Raw genomic sequence first — 13,144 nt, 5'->3', positions numbered from 1 at the left:
ATTTCATGCAAAAAACTTGATAAATTTTGAGAGAAACTAGTGGAACAAATTTGGGTTTTGCGCCCAACGCACCCCCTAAGGGAGGACAGTGCATTGCAACACTCCCTCCAGTGTTAAGTCTCCAAGATCAACGCACTTTTCAACCTTCTGGGTGTGCGCTAATCCAAGTGCGCAATATTTGTGCCCTAAAGCCTCCAAAAACCCAAAAAATGTGCATTAAACTGCAAAATGCCACCATGAAAAGAAAGAAAGGTCTTAGCTCCTGCTTGGAAGTGACGACGCCTAAAATGATCCTCCGGATTGACCGCAATCAGTTGTAGAAGATCAAGGGTAAAAAGTACTCAAAGCTCCAATGTCAAATGGTAAATGTGCAATGGTAAAAATGAAATGTCATTTTATAGATATTTAGGGTCATTTTTCCATTATTTTATTCATATTCAATGTTTTGACCTTGTTACATTTCAATTTTATCATGAAACAGACATTTTTAATCATTTTAATGGTGTTTTGAGTAGGTCGATGGTTGTTTACCGAATTCTACCGTGTTTTGAATGGAATAAGATCATTTTGATTGAGAGTAAACTTTTATCACTTTTTCGGACTCTGTAAAATTATGAAAAAGGAACCCCCCTGGAGTTCTCTTTTAGCTCTTTTCAGACTTACAAAATATGAAAATATTGTCGAGCACTTGTCTTTTCGAACTTGTTAAAGTAAATGAAAAGACGTCTACTTAGTATAAGTTTAAACCTTTTCCAGACTGAGTTAGACTATTTACGAAAAAGGAATACCTTAGTCGAACATGGCTAAGAGGTTTTCCTGAGTATTGTTTTTACCTTTTCGGACTCAAGGGACTATCTACGAAAAGGAACATTTGGAATTCTCTTTTTCGCCTCTTTTTCAAACTCTCTAAACATGAAAAAAATATCAAATTAGACCTTCGCTAAACTTGTTAAAACATCAAACAACGATGAACTCGTCGATCATGACGAGACCGAACCACTCCTTCTCTAGGTTCATTAAATATTCTCTGAGGGATTCATCCGAAGGATGAACTTACAAATCAAGCATATGTTATCCTCCTCAAGCTTGTCAAAAATAAAGAGGTACTGACTAGTAATGGTTGGGGAAATTGGGAAAACGGGATACTCCACTTGTTAATGGCAGCGAATCGCTCTTGAACACAACACTCTTCCACTTCATCTCCGTGGCTATTGGGTTGGGAAATTTGCTTGTCTTTTGGTTTATCATACATTTTCAAAGCCTCCGTTTTGGTTTGGGTCAATGTTGCCAACTTCATTTCAATGTCGTCATTGTGTTCAAGAGAAGTCATTCAGTCAATATCTACTACAATACTCTTAAGCCTTCATTCCATGTCTGTCATTCCTGATCCAGTTTCATATCAACATCATTCTGTCTCAAATCATCATACCCATTTCGTGTTGTTGATGGGGGATACATCAAGGCCCTCCTGCGACAAGTCGCTTCCTGTCAACATCAACTCATTATCTGAGATGTTGACTTAAGAACACCCCTTTGGTACCTTGGTGCTTGCATATATCAATGGCAAGTTTTCTCGCTCTTAGCGACAGGTTTACATCATTGGCCTTCGACCAAAAAACTCTGTGTGGTGTTCGACATCAACTCATTCATTCACACCATACAGATTGTACTAGAGTACCTTGAGAGTCATTAACATCATTGGTGGTTTCTCTTGTGTCTGTTAATGACTTAAATCATTGGCCGGTAATTAGACGGTGTCTACCATGTTCGACTTCAACTCATTAAGTCACATGGTTAGACTTGTACATTGGTTAGTCGTGTGAACGAGATAGAAGACCCCGGATCCAATTTCATCCATCTGGGTTGCCATTTCAGGAGTAATACGAGATCACAATGTATGATGGTTATGATCATACAAACAGTTATCCAGTCATGGGTTCACCATCAATCATCTGTGGACATGTCTTTTGGTCATTGTACATGTAATGTTAGCTTTTATGCTAAGCATGGGTATGCCTCCCTCAACAAAGATATCATGATGTAAATGTATTGTAACAAATGATGCTCTTGACCAGTTGTTCTTGATCCTGACTTGTCACAAGGTAAAGCACTTCATTCATCAGTTGTCATTTCTGACTTTGCACTTTAGGGGGCAATTTGTTATAGGCCATTTTGTTGCATCTGGTCAATAGGCCTTCAAACGGGACCAATTCACATCCTTCAACATATTGTCATCATCCCTACACAAAGCCCTAAGCATGACTTTGTTGAATCCCTGAATTTCTGCTCTTGACTGCTGAGTTTCCAAGCTTTTAAGGCCCATTGCACCCTAGCCCTTTAGGGACTAGCGTTGACCACCAGGTTGACCTTCTCTGCACCTACGCTAATCACCAGCAAGTTGTCCCTTGTTGGGGATGCGTTGATTCTATAAATTTGGGAAAAATAAAGAGTCCAGAAGCTTCTATAGGTTGTTTCAACCATTTACCTTGGATAAGAGTCTCGAATCCTATTTGATCATACCTTGGAGTTTTCACCTCTTATCCCTTGCGCTCATCCTCCCATCTCAAGCAGATCTCAAGCCTAGATTTGTAAATGGATAAGAATTAATGAACTACATCCCTCATCTACATATTTGCAACCATCCATGGGCAAGGGGTTGGTTTTTGGAGATTGATTCTACCCTCATGTTGTTGCTTTGAGAGTAATTATTCCATGCATTAGGGTAACATAGAGGCATACTTTGTGGCAAGAAAAGGACAAGTCAACTTGGGGAGAACTTCTACAAGATCAACTTGTTGATTTGGGGTAGCATCGGATGTGCTCTAGCCAAGAAAATTGGTGGAAAGGCTAAAGCACATGAGATCTCCAAGATCCAGAAATCGTTTTGGAAAATTCAATCTAAATGAAGAATTATTAAAATAATTAATATTTTTAATGAGTTCCCAAGTCTAAACTTAGGAAAATAAAAATATTTATGGGTATTAATAAAGATAAGAATGAGAAGCTTCTAAGAGACGAAGATCAAGTCTATTTTAATCTTAGCCGTTGATTATGGACTTAATCTCAGTTGTTGATTCATCAACAGGAAAAGTATAAGAGAAGGCTTGAGGGTCAGTTGGAGATACACAGAGGGAGACCAGTTAGTTTGATTTCTGGAGCGGGCCTTGCTGAAAAATTCGAACTAGAGGTCTAGATTGCAGCAAGAGGTAGCGAGTACGTAACAGAGAGGCAGGGACAGTACCGGAGGACCAGCGCAAAGTTCAAAGAGACAGACGCATAGCTACTCAGGAAGACGCAGAGGCAGCTGGACTGCGCAGTCACTGGAGGGCCTGCGTGGGTAACGCAGAAGGTTAGAGAGTTGACGCAGAGAGGCAGAAGGTTGGCGCAGGGGGTTCCAAAGTTACGCAGAAGCTAGTCGGACAAACGCTGAGCCTAGGGAAGGCGCCAAAGGATTTATCTCTGTTGGGTGAGCCAGTTTGGCACCCTAGTTGTACTCGAGAAAAGCTTAATTATAAAGTCCTCCTCTGTTGCACTGGTTTTCCCGCATTGGGTTTTTCCGAGGACAATTGTCCAAAAATATCTGTGTTGATGTGTTTGATTCTTGTGCATGTATTTGTTTCTGTATTATGGTGTGATATCTGCAATAGAATTCATTTTAATATTTACTGAAGGGATTTCGTAAATAACTTATTGGAAAATAAGTAGGTAAAATAAATCAATTGCTGCAGTGATAGAATTTTCACATGGTATCAGAGAAAGTAATCAGAGACAGGAAGGGAAAATCAATTATGGGTCGAGATCATGATGCAGAGGCATCTACGTCAAGAGACTCACGCAGATTTTCAGAAAATTGCATAAGAGATAGTAATTTCAATTTCTCTATGTTGGCTTCCAGATTGGAAGAAGAAGTTGCTTGTGTAACAAGCTCTGCATCATCATAGGTATGGTATATAGACAGTGGGGCCTCCTGGCATATGACAGGAATCCAGGAATGTTTCTCAGATTATCAAGAGGAAAGGATGAATTTTCAGATCATCATGGGGAATAAGGCAAAGTGTACTCTAGTAGGGAAGGGTACCATAGTTTTTCAAACAAAAACGGGAGAGCAGTGCCGTGCTACCAATGTGCTGCATGTGCCAGGACTGGGGATGAATTTACTTTCTGTATTACAACTTCAAGGCAAGAGCTATAATGTTTTTTTCATTAAGGAGAAAGTATACGTCAAACACCCAAGCTGGAAAAAGAAAGTGCAGATCGGAATCAGAAGTAACAGGTTGTACAGGTTACAGCTAGAATCATCAATGGCACTGATAGGTAGTAATGGAGACAAGAATTTGAATGAACTATGGCATAGAACATGGGGCTCTGAGAATTCTCAAGAAAACTGTAACATGAGTTCCAGATCTTAGTACAAAACGAGATGATCTATGCAGAGGATGTGCTTTGGGCAAGTATGCCAAAGCAGTGTTTCCTAGAATTAAAAACAAGGCCAAGAGTGTACTAGGATTGATACACTCAGATATTTGCGGACCAATGTCCACTAAAGCTCTTAGTGGTACCAAATACTTCGTCACCTTCATTGATGACCACTCCAGGAAAACTTGGATTTATTTTCTTAAAACCAAGGACGAGGTTTTATGTCGATTCAAAGAGTTCAAGGCTCTGGTGGAGAATCTGACAAGAAAGAAAATCAAAGTTTTGCGCTCAGATAATGGTGGAGAATATGTCGATAAGGACTTCACTGATTTTTGCGCTAAGAAGGGCATCAGAAGAGAGTGGACAGTTCCTTACAATCCAGAACATAATGGAGTAGCAGAAAGGAAGAACAGGACTATCGTGGAAGCAGGGAGGGCCATGATGTATGATCAGGATATGCCAAAATTCCTGTGGGCAGAAGCATGCAACACAACAAACTATGTCCAGAATAGAACTCCTCATAGGGCATTGGGCAAGATTACTCCAGAGAATTTCTTCACCGGGAAGACTCCTAAAGTCAGCGATTTCAGGATATTTGGGAGTTTATCATATTGTCATATACTCGAGGAAAAAAGGAAGAAGTTAGATCAAACTGCAGAGAAAGGATATCTAGTGGGATATAGTGAGAACACTAAGGCATATAGAATCTATCTTCCAGGGAGCAAGAAGGTAGTAGTTCGATGAGATGTGAAGTTCATGGAAGATAGGGCCTTCAAAAAATCTCAAGAAATGCCTTCCGAGGAGCATTCAAAAGATGAGTTGTTGGTCAAGCCACTTCAACCAACGAAACCAAGAATTCTTCCTCAAAACAAGAAGAATCACAAGAAGAGGAGGAGCTAACAGAGGCACCTGCTACCAAAGGAAGAACGAGATGAGAACTTCAACAGATTCTGCGGAATGCAGAAGATTTCATCAGTGCACCAAGAAACAATAAAAGGGAGCAAAAACAGCCAGATAGATATCAGGGATTAGTAGCTCAGGATGGAGAGCCTTCTAGTTTTCAAGAGGCCGCTCAACATCAAGTTTGGATGGATGCGATGGTAGAGGAATACAACTCTATAATGGTGAACGATGTCTGGGAAGTAGTACCTAGTTCTCAAGACAGATCAGTGGTAGGTTCAAGATGGATCTACAAGATTAAATACGCTGCAGATGGCAATGTGGAAAAATACAAAGCCAGGTTTGTGGCTAAGGGGTATGCTCAGAAGGAAGTAATTGACTACGAAGAGACCTTCACCCCATTAGCCAGGTATACATCTATTAAAATCGTGACATCTCTTACAGCTCAGATGGGATGGAAGATTCATCAAATGGATGTCAAAACAGCATTCTTGAACGGGGTAATAGAAGAGGAAGTATGCATTGAATAGCCAGAAGGCTTTGAGACACATGAAAAGAAGTCTCATGTATGCAGATTCAAGAAAGCCTTGTATGGGCTCAAACAGGCACCTAGAGCGTGGTATGGTCGAATTGATGGCTACTTGCAGAAAATGGGGTTCGTCAAGAGTGATGTTGATCCCAATCTCTACTATCTAGTTGTAGAAGGTGAGCCTCTAATACTAGTATTATATGTGGATGATCTCTTTCTGACAGGTTCATCCAGGCTCATCGAGGACTACAAGAAGAATCTAGCCACAGAGTTTGACATGAAAGATTTGGGACAGATGCATTATTTTCTAGTGTTGGAAGAATGGCAGCAAAAGGATAAAATCTTCCTTGGACAAGGGAGATATGCTACAGAGATCCTAAAGAGATTCAAGATGCAGGACTGTAGGCCGATGGCTACTCCAATGATCACCAACTAGAAGAAAATTGATGCATTAGAAGGCAAAGATGTTGATCCCACCTTATACAGGCAGCTCATAGGGTCCTTGATGTATCTGGTCAATACCAGGCCAGACATTTGTTACGCTGTCAACACCCTCAGTCAGTTCATGGTGGAACCAAAGAGGGCTCATTGGGCAGCAGCCAAACATGTTCTCAGATATTTACAGGGAACAGTCGATTATGGACTCTTGTACACCAGAAGTAAGGATATCAGATTGAGTGGGTTTACTGATGCAAATTGGGCTAGAAGTTCAATGGATCGAAAAAGTACCTCTGGGTATTGTTTCAACATTGGATTGGGAATGACCTCCTGGTGCAGTAGGAAACAGAAATTCGTAGCTCTGAGCTCAGCTGAAGCAGAATATATGGCCGCTAGCACAGCTTCATGTGAAGCCATATGGCTTAGAAAACTGCTTGTGAACCTATTCAGAAGAAGGATGGAAGCAACCAAAATCATGCGTGATAATCATAGTTGCATCAAGCTCTCTGAGAATCCAGTATTTCATGATCGGTCAAAGCACATTGATATTCGATGTCACTTTGTCAGAAACTGTGTCCAACGAGGAGCTGTACAGTTGAGCTACACTCCTACAAGAGAACAGGTGGCAGAAATCCTTACCAAGGCCCTTGGAACAACAAAGTTTGCTTATTTCAAGGAGAAGATGGGGATGATAAAGAATCCATTTCAGTAGCAGAAATGGGTATGAAGTTGCAGTCCAGATACAGTGTTGGGAGGAAAGACCAACAACAACACGGATGTAGAGGGAGCTGAAGTATAGATGTAGCAGTGGCAGTGGTAGAGCCATGGGCAGCAGTACAGGATGCAGCAGTGCAGAGGATGTTGGGCAGGAAGGCCAAACATCAGCGCAACTACCGGTGACGGATGATCAGGGTGATGCTCAGTTGTGGATTATTACTAGAGCACATTCCTCGCTAAGAGGGAGTGTTGATTTGGGGTAGCATCGGATGTGCTCTAGCCATGAAAATTGGTGGAGAGGCTAAAGCACATGAGATCACCAAGACCCAAAAATCGTTTTGGAAAATTCCATCCGGATGAAGAGTCATTAAAATAATTAATATTTTTAATGAGCTCCTAAGTCTAAACTTAGGAAAATAAAAATATTAATGGATATTAATAAAGATAAGGATTAGAAGCTTCTAAAAGACGAAGATCAAGTCTATTTTAATCTTAGCCCTTGATTAGGGACTTAATCTCGACCGTTGATTCATCAACAGGAAAAGTATAAGAGAAGGCTTGAGAGTCAGTTGGAGACACATTGAGGGAGACCAGTCAGTTCGATTTTTGGAGCGAGGCTTGCTGAGAAATTCGAACTAGAGGTCTGGATTGCAACAAGAGGTAGCGAGTACGTAACAGAGAGGCAGGAACAATACCGGAGGACCAGCGCAAAGTTCAGAGAGACAGACGCAGAGCTACTCAGGAAGACGCAGAGGCAACTGGACTGCGCAATCACTGGAGGGCCTGCGTGGGTGACGCAGAATGCCAGAGAGCTGACGCAGAGAGGCAGAAAAATGACGTAGGGGGTTCCAAAGCTACGCAGAGGCTAGTTGAACAGACGCTGACCTAGGGGAGGCGCCGGAGGATTTATCTCTGTTGGGTGAACCAGTTTGGCACCCTAGTTGTACTTGAGAAAAACTTAATTATAAAATCCTCCTCTGTTGCACCGATTTTCCCGCATTGGATTTTTCCAGGGACAATTGTCCAAAAATATATGTGTTGATGTGTTTGATTCTTGTGCATGTATTTGTTTCTGTATTATGGTGTGATATCTGCAGTAGAATTGATTTTAATATTTACTGAAGGGATTTTGTAAATAACTTATTGGAAAATAAGTAGGTAAAATAAATCAATTGCTGTAGTAATACAATTTTCACACAACCCCTATTTTTGGTTGTAACTCTCTCCATTTCTATTAATACAAAGAGTAATTGTTTTCCTATATGAAATGTTATGATTTCATGTATTTCAATACCATGTTGACCTATTGAATGAAGTGATTGGATTATGCTACATAGATGTCGTAGATCTTTGGCTTGTCTTGTTTAATTGTGCAAGTTCTAATTATAGCAATCAGAGCTAGGATTGGAGCGTACAAGCCGATCGATAAAAGAGTGAAGCTGCGACAAATTCCAGGTAGGCCTCATCCCATCATTCAATTACTTTAAGGAAGACATTGTGCCCTTTGCTTTCTGTTGTTTTAGGTTAGTCCACCAGGCCTAGGGAAGACACTTATGTCCGCAGTCGTAGATTTCATATAATATTGACAACAAGTATATTAAGGGACACATGCCATAAATGCAATGAGAAGAAATTACTCTACATAGACTATGAATATAAAGAAGATCAAGAAGCGGAAACTTCACTGGATCTAGAGCTAAAAGGGACTACTCCAACAATCTCTTATCATGCATTGGTTGGCATCAATACTCCACAAACCCTCAAGATAATAAAAGGATATATCAAAAAGAAAAAGGTGATACAATTAATTGATTTGGGAAGTACCCATAACTTCATCAATTACAAATTAGCAAAACTTCTCAATTGTTTCATATATCTAGCACCAAAGTTTCAAGTAATGATTGTAGATGGAGGCACCATAAATTGTTCAAGGAAGTGTCATAGTATTAAGCTCAATATGGAGGAGTATTTGTTGGACAATCCCATGATTGCAATACAAATGGGTGGTATTGATGTTGTATTAGGAGTCCAATGATTACAATCATTGGGAACAATGACCTTTAATTTTCAAGATCTCTTCATAAGATTTACCTCAAAAGGAAAAGAAATTGAGCTTAGAAGTATCCAAGGGAAACCCTCTAAAGTGATAAGCTCTAATGGAATGACAAAATTACTCAAAAAGAGGCACCAAGGTGTAATGGCACAATTATGTTCACTAAATGTTCAAACGTCAATATCATCTATGTCAGGGGATCTCCATAAAGTTGTCAACAATCATCCCAAGGTATTTGGATTAATGCCTAAAGGTCTTCCACCTAGTCGAGATCATGACCATCTTATTCCTTTGCAGCTAGGAAGTGTACCAGAGATAATTGCAAAAGGGAAAATCATACCAGAAGTAAAAAAGAATCCTTGAAACAAGGATTAAGCAGCCAAGTAACCCAACAATTGTGGAGTACATCATCAAACAAAAGAACCTTCCAAATGAAGAGATGACATGGGAAGACGACTTACTCTTGAAGAATCACTAGAAGTCTGTCAAGTGTTAACGTCAACATTTGTTTGAAGTGGAGGGGCATGTTAAGGCATATATAAGCCCCATGTTAACTCTACAACCCCTTATTAAGTCCTAGATATTGAGTGATTACATTTCAATTGTTAAATTGTTATGTAGGCTATAACCCCTCATGGTCCCATTTTTATTATAATTGTACCCTTTGTCTAAAGAGACCTAGTCTTGGAATCATAAAATATTGTCTTGTACATGGTCTTCATTGTAAAAGGAGGTTTCCCCCTTGAAGAGAACTGTAATTATTGGTTTCTTGTCATTTTTAAGACATAAGGTTCATAACACACACCCACTGTCACTAGTGGTCAAATATGCCATAAGGAAATTGCTGAGAAGAGTATCTACATCCATAATAATGTCCCTATATCCATCAACTACCATACACTAGAAGTATGACATGTCAGATCTCAAACCACCATTATCCAACCCCTTGGAGGAACCATCATTCATGACCAAAAAGTATGACAAATATACCAAAAACAACACCATGATCATATGAGGTAGCAAGCAAGCATCATCACCAAATATATGCCAAAAAGGGTGATCAAGCAAAGGCATGCAATATGATGAAAGTGCCAAAAAGGGTGATCAAGCAAAGGCATGCAATATGATGAAAGTGCCACCAAATGAGCCATCAAATGTGCCAATCCACTATTAAAGAGTGAGTCAACTCCGTCCCAAAACACCAACCCACTCAAATAATATGAAGGTGTATAACCCCATCCATCTAAATACCATATGCACCATGCTGCAAACCCCATCCATCAAAATTCCATATGCACCATGCTGCAAACCCCATCCATCAAAATTCTATTGTGATGAAAATCACAAGAATCAAGATAAAATCTCATGCAACATGAGGGGTAACACCCTCCATTGGGAAAAGTTATTAAATAAACACCCTAAAAAAAACCACAATGTAGTGATTGCACCAAGCGTAGCAACCTAGGTAGATGTGTTGCATTTGAAATGTAAAAATGTGGAAAAAAAAAAATTGAAGCACACCATAATAATAAAATAAACCAGCATAGATCAATCTTAACCTCTATATTTTAAGCACTAGTAGGTTTTCTCTTTGATTTCTTTTCTATCCCTCTCCATGCTTTAATAGATCCAAGGTTAAGATGGATCTATAGTGGAAACATTGAGAGGTAGCTTGCTATATGGTCACTCTTGTACATTATGTAACAAAGTAACAAAAACTGGTCTCTATCAACAATAATGAAATAAGTGCCAACTATTCATACTTCCATTTGGAACAAAATTTACCTCAATTAAACTATGACTCACCAGAATTTTCCCATTCCCTAGAGAATTCAATGGATGATTAGGATTTGTCCCGCCCATGGATCCAACTAAGACTATATGCTTAGCTCCCACAGCTTTGGCTGCGTACATAGCAATCATATTCCACAAAACAATAGTTATACTCAGATGTTTTTATACAAAGACTATTATGTATCTAAATTTGTAATATATACAAAGAATATTATGGATCTAACTTTGTAGTATAGTTTTCAATCAGTAATATAAGTATGTCTGCGTAGCTTAATTGGAAAAAAATAAGTGTGAAAGCATTTGAAATCTCAAGCCGATGTACCTGCATCAATCTGATTCTTTTGTCCAATCCAATCAACCTGCCACCATACGAATGCAGAAAGCCTTGGTTGTTAGGTCACTTAAAAGAGGGGAAAACAAAATGGAATAGCTTAAAAGTATAAAATATAATTGCAGAGATGCTCAAGGAACAAGTATGTGGCAGGGCTAACGGGGTGTGCCATGCGGATCACCTAATCTCCGTTGGAAAACTACAGAGTGCCCAGATGCAGGTGTCATCGATGCAGCTTAAGCGTGACAAGTCATCCCAAAAATGTGGCCAAAATTTAACAAATCAGATATTTCAAATTACCTGCTCGGGATAGCATCCATCTTCGAAATAAAACTCTGGGCGTCCTCCCTTGGAGGGATCAAAGCCGGGCTTCATCTTGGGCACGGCACTTGTAACAATGACCAGTGCATCAACGCCTTGGACGACTGGAGTCAGAGTTTCAGGTTGTCTGATATCACCTACAAACACGTCGTCTCCACCACCAATTTTCTGTTTGCTTTCATCTGTCCTAACAAAACCTTACTCACAAACTGCCCTGCTCTTTCTTTCAACTTCTTGTATACCAATGCACCTGCAAATAGAAAAAGAACGATTCTTTAAATCGATATCACTCAACCCTTGAAGTCTTAAACCATATACTCAATTCATATCCTTTAAAGTGATGAGTTTTTAACCCACCTACCCAATCCTCAAAGTGATGAGCTTTTAACCCACCTACCCAATCCCCAAATCCCCGTAGCCTTGAACCCCATGTCTCATACCTCAGTACTCATTGACTAAATTCCTCAAACCCATTCGCTTCAACTCGCATGCCCAATTCCCTAACATCCACAACCTCAACTTCAACACGAAATTCTCCAATGTCCATACCTTCAACTCAAATACCCAATTGAAATCCCCAACGCTGAAAACCCACATATCCACACTAAATATACATACTCACAACCGAATCGTCGGTCCATGTAGCCTCTACCTACAAATGCAATATCATCCATGTACACTCAACCAACATAACCAATTATCTCAGTTACCATGTATCCATGCACCAATTCCTCAGTACCCAAAGCTGCAAATCAGATATTCAATGCCTCTTATCTCATTGCCTCGACTCGGTTCAGAATTTATATATCTCAGTCTCCCATGGGGCCAATCTATCACAGCTATGGCGGTCCACGTACCAAAATTACGAATCCCCACACACAGATATCCAGTTCTCCCATTTCCATTGCTCTAATCCACATTACCAGTTAAAATAAAAATAAAAATAATTATGAATTCATAAGGTTTGTTATAACATAATGAATGAAAGTAAAGTTGAATGTGTACCTGTTCTACCGCCAGCACCAGTAACCAGCACAGTAGTCGCCGAATCACCCATTGCTGCTGCTACTGATAATGCTGCAGCTTGTGTCACGGGCTTCGAAGACCTCTGGCCGCACAGTAAGGGGCAGCCCAGCAACGAAGAAGATATCCAATCAAAGTTCAACCGCCCACTGGAACCCAAATCGCTATTTGCAGCAGTAGAGAGTTTTGGAAATAATCTTACACTGCAACGATGCTGCGTGCGAGAAGAATTTGGCAATCTAAAAGTAGAATTGGAGGAGTCCGAGTTCCTCGTTGTACATGCGATAGGTGAAAATGAATGGTAGTGGGTCGGAAGCAATGGCGAAGAGACAAATGTCCGCATCATATTGCCAAGGAAAGACTAGGAAGGTTCGGTGCGGATATTTATCGCAACATTGGATTGATCGGCGGGATGTCTTCCTTGGAAACACCTTATCCTTAATGAAACACGTCGTTCCATCAGATCCTGTGGCTCAGGCCTGAACCTCAAGGCGGCTATGAAACAATTAGGCATATTCGAAGGATGAAAATTCAACTCGTCTATTTTTCTCAATTAAATATCCATAGTGTAGTTTAGTGTATTTAATTTATATAAATATAAAAGGTGTAAGTTAAGTAGTGA

General features: G+C 40.0%; 1 pseudogene across 1 annotated transcript in view; it reads right to left on the bottom strand.

Moving 5' to 3' along the window:
- LOC149191216 (uncharacterized protein At5g02240-like) overlaps nucleotides 1–12,878 on the bottom strand; it is a 45,097-nt pseudogene extending 32,219 nt beyond the window's left edge. The window contains exons 1-4 of the transcript XR_016256028.1: nucleotides 12,505–12,878; nucleotides 11,479–11,749; nucleotides 11,170–11,206; nucleotides 10,860–10,957 (exon numbers count right to left, since the gene is read on the bottom strand). The product of XR_016256028.1 is annotated as an uncharacterized protein At5g02240-like (transcript). The remainder of the gene's footprint in view (nucleotides 1–10,859; nucleotides 10,958–11,169; nucleotides 11,207–11,478; nucleotides 11,750–12,504) is intronic.
- Nucleotides 12,879–13,144: the final 266 nt, after the last annotated feature.

This window comes from Pinus tabuliformis, chromosome 3_1 (genome assembly GCF_031772625.1).
Source record: "Pinus tabuliformis cultivar Carrire ecotype Pingquan chromosome 3_1, CPIR1, whole genome shotgun sequence".
Lineage (NCBI taxonomy): Eukaryota > Viridiplantae > Streptophyta > Pinopsida > Pinales > Pinaceae > Pinus > Pinus tabuliformis.
Note: the sequence above shows the minus strand (reverse complement) of the source record. Positions and strands in the feature narration are given on the sequence as shown.